The sequence below is a fragment of the Morus notabilis genome, unplaced genomic scaffold, assembly GCF_000414095.1.
Source record: "Morus notabilis unplaced genomic scaffold, ASM41409v2 Scaffold266, whole genome shotgun sequence".
Lineage (NCBI taxonomy): Eukaryota > Viridiplantae > Streptophyta > Magnoliopsida > Rosales > Moraceae > Morus > Morus notabilis.
In genome coordinates this window covers 208,764-218,306 of record NW_010358660.1, presented here as the reverse complement: position 1 = coordinate 218,306, position 9,543 = coordinate 208,764, and positions in this window count along the sequence as shown.

Here is a 9,543-nt window from a genome sequence, read left to right as displayed (position 1 = left end):
TGAATTAAAATTGGACTACTGGATAAAGGATAAAATCTCTTCCTTCCCTATCTGAGATTGGCGCCACACACACAGGGATAAATCCCTAGGGTGGCCGGCCACTTAAAGGATAAGAGGAAGGGATTTTTTGTTCCAAATTCAAAATTGGAGATAAGGATTTGATTCTATTTTGAAGTTTGACTTCTTCTCTTTAAATATGAGAAAGATAGAAAATTATACAGACAATTTTTTAACAATTTTTCAACCCTAGTTTTTGAGTGTGGCCGAAATTCTCATAGAGTGAAAAATAGAGAGCAAAATTTTTCTCCAAAAATTTCACATCGTGCATGCGTTGGTGTTTGTGGAAATTCGAGTGTTTAAGAAACTTGTTTTGTCTCACGTGTGCCCACACACACGTCTACGTGGAATCAAGGAATTGACGTGGAAGACTTTGGTATTCTAAACACAAAGCTTGGAGTAAGGACTGTTCGTGGTCAAAAAAATTCAAGTTATCATCCGAGTCGGCTTCCAAGTATTTTTTCGGTTGATCCTTGAATCATGTAAATTAATGTGATTAATTTATTCGTGCATAAATTAATATAATCTATAGAGTATGTCAAAAGTTTTATGAAAATTTTTGTTATACACGATCCGCTGTTTTTTCCCACCCCGCTTCCGCACCCGAATTCGATTTGGGAACCAGCAATTGGTATCAGAGCGGTCTATAGACGATATTAATTTATGCTTCGATTATTTGATAATCATAATTGATATTAAATATGTGATATTTAATAATGTATGTATGTGATGAGAAGGCACTTGCATTTATGGATGTTTATTTTTGATTCATGATGATGAATGTATGGATGGTAGATTTGGTCGTTAATTATATGGTTCCATGGATCGGTTATATTCATTCAAAATTATATGTAATTTAATTCGGGATAAGAATTATTGTAATTCTAGGATTTGGGTAGAATTAGGATTTTTCTTTGATTTTGAATCAAAAGGGAGGCCTTAAAAATCAAGTTTAAAGCCTTTAAAGAAGCCAGAAAACTGTCCAGAAAATTTCCAGAAATCAGCCAGAACGCGCGCTCCTGCACGCTCCAGCGCGCCCCAGCGCGTCCCAGCGCGCCCCTACGCGCCCCAGCGCAGTTCGGGATTTGATTCCGAACGGGCCCGAAGGTTTCTGAAACCCTCGTAAAGCGTGCCGATAGGCTCGGAAAAGTTCCAGATCCCAAGGAAGGTGAAATCCAACCCGGAGACAAAGAATGAAGCCGAAGAATAAAGAATTCAAGAATCGAAGACCCGTTGATGTAACGGAAGAATATAATTATTGTAATTATTTGTTTATTCGATTCGATTGAGTTGTAATTTATTTTTCCATGGGACCCGGTCAAATCCATCTCAATAGTTGATTGCATATAATTATATTTTATGTTGATAATTATATATTATATGTCAATGCACATAACATGCCATATAGATATAATGTGCCTACTCATATGTTTTATAACATGTCATGCATACACGACTTTATCGCCGCAAATAAATGGAAAATGTCGTCGCAAATTATCATTTTTCCCACGTTTAGTTTTTTGGTGAAATCTTGAAAAGATTATTTGCGACGACAAAGGGAAAATGTCGTCGCAAAAAATGAATTACCTTGGCGACAAAATTCCGCGCCATTAAAATTTGCGCCCAAAATTATTTGCGACGACATTTAAGTTATTAGCGACGACATTTAAGTTATTAGTGACGACATGGTTATTTTTCAAACGGGGAATAATTGCGACGACATGTCGTCGTAAATATTTTATTATTGACGACGACAAATGTCGTCGCAAAAAATATCGTCGCAAATGGCCTTTTTTATTGTAGTGTGGCTTGTTGTTAAATGAACCCTTAGTTTGTTTGTCAATCGTCTCCTCTAGCTAACAGTGAAGGTTGATCTTCCCATTGCTAATATCACTGTCCGCAACTCTCCTTATAAATTGTATCTATCAATATTACAAGTAATTTATTAATAACCATTAGTAATAATATAATTTCAGAAAATAAGAAAAAGAAATCACGGTAATTATAATCATGATCAAAGGTCACTATAGAAATGACCAACGAGCAAAAATTGCTACCAAACTTAAGATATACTCTAAGTTAAAATTCGAAATGAAGATAAACAAATAATAAACTTTGTTTGTACAGATCCACGCATATGTAAATCAACACAAGTAGGCAAAAAACTAAAAAAAGAAGAAAAAAAAAATAACGATAATTTTAATCATGACCAATGGTGACTATGGAAATGACCAAAAAGATTGCTACCAACTTAGGGCATGCTCTAATTAAAAATTTTGAAATGAATATAAAACAATAATAAACTCTGTTTGTACAGATCCACGCATATGCAAATCACCACAAGTAGGCAAAAAATTCAGAAAACAAGAAAAGAAATCACGGTAATTTTAATCCTGACCAAGGGTCACTATAGAAATGGCCGAAAAGCAAAAATTGCTACCAAACTTAGGGCATACTCTAACTTAAATTTCGAAATGAATTTATACAACAATAAACCATGTTTTTGCATATCCACGCGTATGCAAATCACCACAAGTAGGCTTAAAGTTCTGAAATTAAGAAAAAAACAACCATGATGACTTTAATCGTGACCAAGGGGCACTATGGAAATGACCATAACCCACGCAAACCTACCAAACACATGGTTATATGTAACAAGCCGTAACCCATAGAAACCATACACAGTAAGTTTTATTGATAAAAAAACAACAATAATACCCAGTCAGTATTATTGTATATATAGTATTACACAATCACAGACATGCATCACAATGATCATAACTTTCAAAAACCCATATGGAAAGAAAGATAACAACAACTAGTAAGGGGTTTTTACCTTTTCTTTTTGACCTTCGGCCATCTCTTTTTCCTTTTCCTTTTTTTTTCCCTGGGGCCTTTTCTTTTCCAACGATCCTTTCTCCGGAGGATTTTTCCAGGCGTATTCGCCAATCTCTCTGATTTCCTCATTCCATGGGTTTCTGCGATTTCTTCCGTCCGAGATGACTTCGGTCTTCTTTTACTCATTTCTTTATAAAAAATCGCGGATTTAATTAAAAAGGTGGGTTTTTGGACAGTTTTCGGCGGCTTTCAGTGATTTTCTACTGATTAAACGGTGGGTTTTTCCCCTATTCTTCTTCTCTGCCTTTCCCGGTTCTTCTCTCTCAGCTATATCAACGGGAAGAAACGATTTTCAAGGGTTCGTGGGAGAATGGTTGAAGACTGTTCGGTTTCTCAGTCAGACGTTCTCTCTCCTTTTTTAATTTAAAATTTTAAAATATATTACTCTTCACGATTATCTATCCCACAATAAAAGAACTGAGAAAGGATAAGCGTATTTTTGGTAATGCATAACATTAGTAAATAGTGGGACCCAATCTGTAGGAAATTTTCTAACGTGGCAGTACCAAAAATAAAAGTCTGAAAAAGTGGTGTTATTTGTAAGGAGAATTTGGCTAAAATAATAGAGTAAAAAAGTAAAATTAGAAAAATAATTTTTTAATTTTAATTTTATTTATTTTATTACCATAGTCCATCGTTCAGTCACGGAACTCTCTCCTTCTCTCGCCGACATGAGCAAGAAGAACTCTTCATTGCGGAAGAAAGCCCTCGAAAGCCTGGTTCAATTCATAACGAAAAGTTGGGAGTCCAACACGATTGGGAGGTGGCTTGATCGGGGACGGCGCGATTGCGATGGCTGGGTTCGCGAGGTGAGCGTCGCGAGTGGCTGGAGTTCTCAAAGTGGGTGGCGCGATTGGGTGGGGTTCTCGAAGTGGGCGGCGCGATAGGGATGGGGCTTGGCTGGGTTTGCTTAGGTGCAATGGGTCGCGGGTGGGGATGGAGATGGTCGGCGGGATCTCCGGTGGGGATGGGCGGCGGGCTCACATGTTTGGCCATGAAAACATGAAAACTGATTAGGGGGTTTTGGGTTCCTTTTTTTTCATTTTTCATTTTTCTCATAAAGTCATTTTGCAAATAAAAATTTTTGAATTGTCATTTTATGAATAAAGCTTTTCTATTAGATTATTTTTACAAATGCCTCATTTGTAAGTCATTATTCGAATTTTAGTGTTATTTTTGTAGATAACACTAAAGAAAAAGGTAAAGGTAAATGAATGGGTAATTTCTTTACTTATTTTAATTATTTTCTTAGTTGTAAAATTAGTAATAATGTTTTGATGGGTCCCTCACAAAGTCACAATACAAAGAAAGATACATACTAAAATTTATAAATACATTCTTAATAAGTTCAAATTAATTGTTTTATTAATTTTTAACTGAAAATAATTATTTAATTATTTTCAGTAAACGAATAATTATTTAATTATCTGTATTTTAGTTTTTCAATTGAAAAGATTTCTGTTTTTTTATGGCAAAAACATTTTATTTTGTTTAGAGTAAAAGCTATTATTATTAATGTGAGTAAGCATCAATTAGAATAAAAAATTATGAGTGTTGGAGATTTTTATGACGAAGAGATATTTGTATCATTTTCTCTTCCATAAACTAGAAATTCAAACCGACGTCTAAGGTCCACAAAAGACTGATGAAAATTGCTTTAGCTTCAACTTTACAGATAGAGAAAGTCCCCTTAAATTTCTTTGTTTGTGCCACCATGACGAAACTTCGGAATCTTTAATAACAGCTTCAATTCACATTACATTATTTGGGAGGAAATTGAAACATTTACATTAAGGTTCCTTCGTTTCACTAATTTGAATCACAATTTAAGTTTTTACTACAGTATTTTTTCTCATATAAATTTTAATTTTAATTTTTTCTATCACAGTATTTTTTTAATATAAATTAACTTTTTAACTCAAATTCTCAACTTAAACGAGCGAAATAAACGTGACGTAAGTTTGTAAAAAAAAAAAAAAAAAAAAAAAAAGATATGGAAGTATCCACCTAGCATGATGACAGGAGGGCGACTTCTCTGGATGTGAAGAAATCTGATTATATTGCGCAGACGAAAAATCAGTGAGATAAATTATAACCCAGTCCACAAAAAAAAAAAAGAAAAGAAAAAAAAAAGACGAAGTATGAATAGAAAGACCATGGAGCTTTTTATTACATTTACTCAGATTGTCTAAAACAAGCAAAGAAAAAGTTCCAACTCTTTTTTAGGAAAGGATCTAGCTAGAAGATGAAGTATATGCGAGAAAGATAGTTGAAGAAGAGAAGAAAATGAGAAAAATAAAGGGGACAATTTCCAAACTTGTTTAGTAAATTTGCAATGAATAAGGACATGACTAGTGAACTCCGATGGACTTGAGCATAAAGAACAATTAGCAGAAGGTATGATTTTTCTTTGGAAGAGACCAAGAACAGTAGGCAAAGCATTATAATAAGCTCTCCAAGAAAAGCACTTGACATTGTTAGGAAGAGAAAAAGACCAGAAAAAATTCCACCATTTTTGCAAAGGGATCGGGCTAAGAGGTTGAATTTTCTGAGGCAACTGCTAAGTGATAACTAAGGTTGTTCTTTTGAAGTGTAACTTAAGTGTAGTTTTTTAGTTGAATTTGAGTTATAACTTGAGTTGAAGTTGTAACTTGAATAAAATTAAGTAAAGATAAATAAAGTTGAAACTTAAAAGAACGTGAACTTGAATAAAATTGTAACTTGAGTTTAAACTTTTTCTGAGTTTTGTTGTAAAAAAACAACCCCTAAATTTAACTTGATAGTTTCTATTTATTATTATTTTTTTTTGAAACAATAGTTTCTATCTTTTGAGTGGTGAAATTTTTTTTTCTATTTTAAGTTAATAAACAACTTTTCCAAAAAAATAAAAAATAAAATGGATTGTTTCGCATTAAAAATTTTAATAGGTAAAAGTACACTAAAAAAATATTAATTAAGTATAAAGGGTAAAAATTTGAAAAAATTATTGAACTTATTCTTAGAGTGTATAAATTTAGATTTATATCATTTACTCTTGATTAATACTATTTTAACTAATATATTTATTGACTAAAAATAATGTTAATCAAGAGTATATGGTATAACTACAGACCCATACACTCTAATGTCCCATAAAAATCCACACCCTCTGAGTGATATTTGTCTACTTTCATATGTAGAGCATTTTTTTAAAAATACCCCTTGAAATGGAGTCTTCTTTTATTTCTACCACTTTACATTAGTCTATATATTATTATCTTTTAAACTAGAACTAGTCAAAATGTAGAGTTTTTTTTTTTTTTTTTTAAATGAGTACTTTTAATAAATAGTAAGTTAGGTACTTAAAGAAGTAGAATTTGTAATTTTCTCTCTCATTATACAACCTCAAATTCTTTTAGGAGAAATTATTTTGGGTGACTTTTTTTAACCACCTCTTTTCATAAATGGCCGAACTTTTTTATTTTATTTTATGAAAATGACTTGTTTTGTTTACATGAGTCAATCAATAATTGACTTATGAACTGCAGTCAATCAGTGATTGACCCACAATCAATCATAATTAACCAATTCATTATTAATTTATCATGATTTATTATTAATAAATATGTAATTTGTTAATTGAAATTCATTAATTACTAATTAATTGAGTTAATTAGTAATAAATTAGAGTCAATTATAATTAACATTAACCGCTAAGTTAATAAAAAAGATTATTTTTATAATTTTGTTAAACTGCGGCCATTTATGAAAAACATCCTTAAAAAAAAGGGAGAAGGAGGGAAATAGGCCAAGATTTTAGATGAATTAAAATTAATAGGCCAAAAGTTTACATAAGTTAACAAATAGGCCAAATTAAGATACATTCAGATTTATCTATACATAAATTTTAAAACTGCCCTTTTCACTCAAAAAATCCTAACACCTCTCTCTCTCTCAGTTCTCTCTCGCACCGACCTCCGCTCTCTCTTTCTCTCTCTTCCCTCCGGTGCTCTCCGGCGAGTGTTTCTTCCCTCCGCCGCTCTCACACGATCACTCTCTCTTCCCTCCGGCGATCTCCGGCGAACTGTTTCTTCCCTCCGCCGCTCTCCTACGATCACTCTCTCTTCCCTCCGGCCCTATAACGCGATATGTCTCTAATCTGCGATCTATCTCTATTCCCTCTGAATCTTTCTCTCTCTCATCCCTTCACAAGTCCCAGAAACCGAAGAACATGGAAGGTCCGCCACCGATTCTCTCTCTTAGGTCCGCCGGTGTCGTTAGACGAGAAATCGAAGAACAGGGAAGGTAACATAAAAAAAAAGGTAAATCCATTAATCACTAGCTAGAAAACCACGAATTCATTTGAGTATGTTAATATTGATTTTCTTGAATTGAAATTTTGAATGAAAAGATTACGTAATTGGAACCTATCATATAGTAAGCATGCTGAATAAATTTAAGGCTTCAAAAATCAAGTTATGGTCAGGTTATGATCATAACATGTCGAGTTATGTCATCTATTGAATCTGAAAATTACAAGTGCAGGTCAGATTATTCAAATTGTCGAAAATAAATCACTGTCAAGTTATGGTTTTTTTGAGAGAAATAAATGACGATGAAGTTCAAAGTGAAATGCCACCAGCAGCATCAAGAAAACTGGACAAGATGGAAATTGATCTAACTAATTTGCTTAACAAAGTACAATATTTTGAAGGCAACCAAGCAGCCATGAAAGAGGATCTGAAAGAAATAAAGGCAATGGTTGTGAATTCTGTGGACATTATGAGAACCATTCAAAAAGATGTGCTTCTGTTTCTCAAACAAATACAAAACAATCCACTCACAGACTCTAAGGTAATGAAACAACGCAAAATAATGTTGATTTTATTTTTACAATGTTTCTTTAATGATATACTAATTTGTACCTCAATGAACAGGAAGACAGAGAAAAAGAATTATCTGCAGAGCTAAGAGAACATGAGGGAGAATTCGGTTATACTCAACTCACAGACTCGTTTGATATCAGTCAACAAACATTGGACAGAACATTTGAAGAAGTTGAAAAGACAATAGCAATGAGAAAAGCTGCTGCTCAAGGAATCAAAAAGGTATGAATCTTCTTAATACTACTTGGGAAAAAGGAAAAAAAAAAAAACAAACCCACATTAATACTAATCAGATACTTATTATTGCAGGAACAAGATTATGAAGAAACAGAAAATGAGGAAGAAGAAAAATCAATGAAGAGAAACAAAAGAAAAAGTGCAAAGGAACAGAGGGAAAAAATGGAAAAGCTTGGCATTCCTTCATTCATCCTCTTCACCCAAAGTTCTAACGACCCAGACTCGTAAAAATGGGATGATATTAGAATACAACCTTTGAGATGATATGACTACTATTTCTAAAGACTAGTCTTATATTTTAAATGATGACTTGAGATTTACTCTAATTCTTACAATCTTTTGAATGTTAATATTCATTGACAAGACTTTTAGATTATGTTTGAGATTGTTCCTTGAATCATAAAGAATGTAAACCCAGGATTTATCAATTTCATGCTGTTGAATCTGAAAATTACAAGTGCAGCTGCACTATCAAGTTATGGTCGGGTAATGATGATCGAATTATGATCATAACCTTTTGACTTGTTCAGGTTATCTTCAAGTTATGCTAATCACATGTCAAGTTATGCTGCATAACTAGACAAGTTATGTAAAAACATTCAAATTTGCACCATAACTCGTCAAATTATGATACATATCTAGATGAGTTATGAAAAAATCTATATAAAAACATGTCAAAATTGACAAGTTATGCTAAGCTGTGGACAAGTTATGCTGCATAACCTGTCACGCCCCCCAAACGGGGTGGGTGACGTGGAGCTCGATTAAGGATTAATAAAGCAGATTCCCAGACAAGCTCCACTCGACTGCATTAAAATATAAATGAATTACAAAATCCCGAGCCTCTGACAACACACAGGGCTCCACCCACATGACATACAGTATCGTACATACATGGACATGTAAATAATCAATTACAACAGACATCAACCATAGTCTAGTTAATCATAATATTTCTAGAGTTTACAGAATTCTCAATTCCTTACATTTTATTCCAGAGGATGAACACAATCCTCACTTGATCGATCCGTAGCACAACTCAGCTACTCCGTAGCAAATATCCAGCTACTGTGCACCCCTCCGAGAATCTCCTGGGAGGGGTTTAATACATTTAAAACATAAAACGTGAGCGAAAGGCCCAGTAAGATATAATTTGAAATGACTTAAAAGTAAATGAACATATAAATGTGTGAGTAAATAAATAAATAGGTAAATGAATAAATAGACATTCAGTTTCAACAGACAGCCGGAACCTCACATCATTTTTCTCAAAGGAAATATAACTGAAAATAACCGTATTACAGGCTTCAGCAAGTAATTAGTACAAATTACTTACCTAACCAAGTGTCTCGCCTACCCGGACCGAGTTTCAAGTTCTGCACCCGATGATACACTATCCGCATCCTATATAGGCTTACAACAATAGACTCTCTTACCAGTTCACAAGATCTCTTTGCTTAATATATCATTCATTAACTTTCTAAAA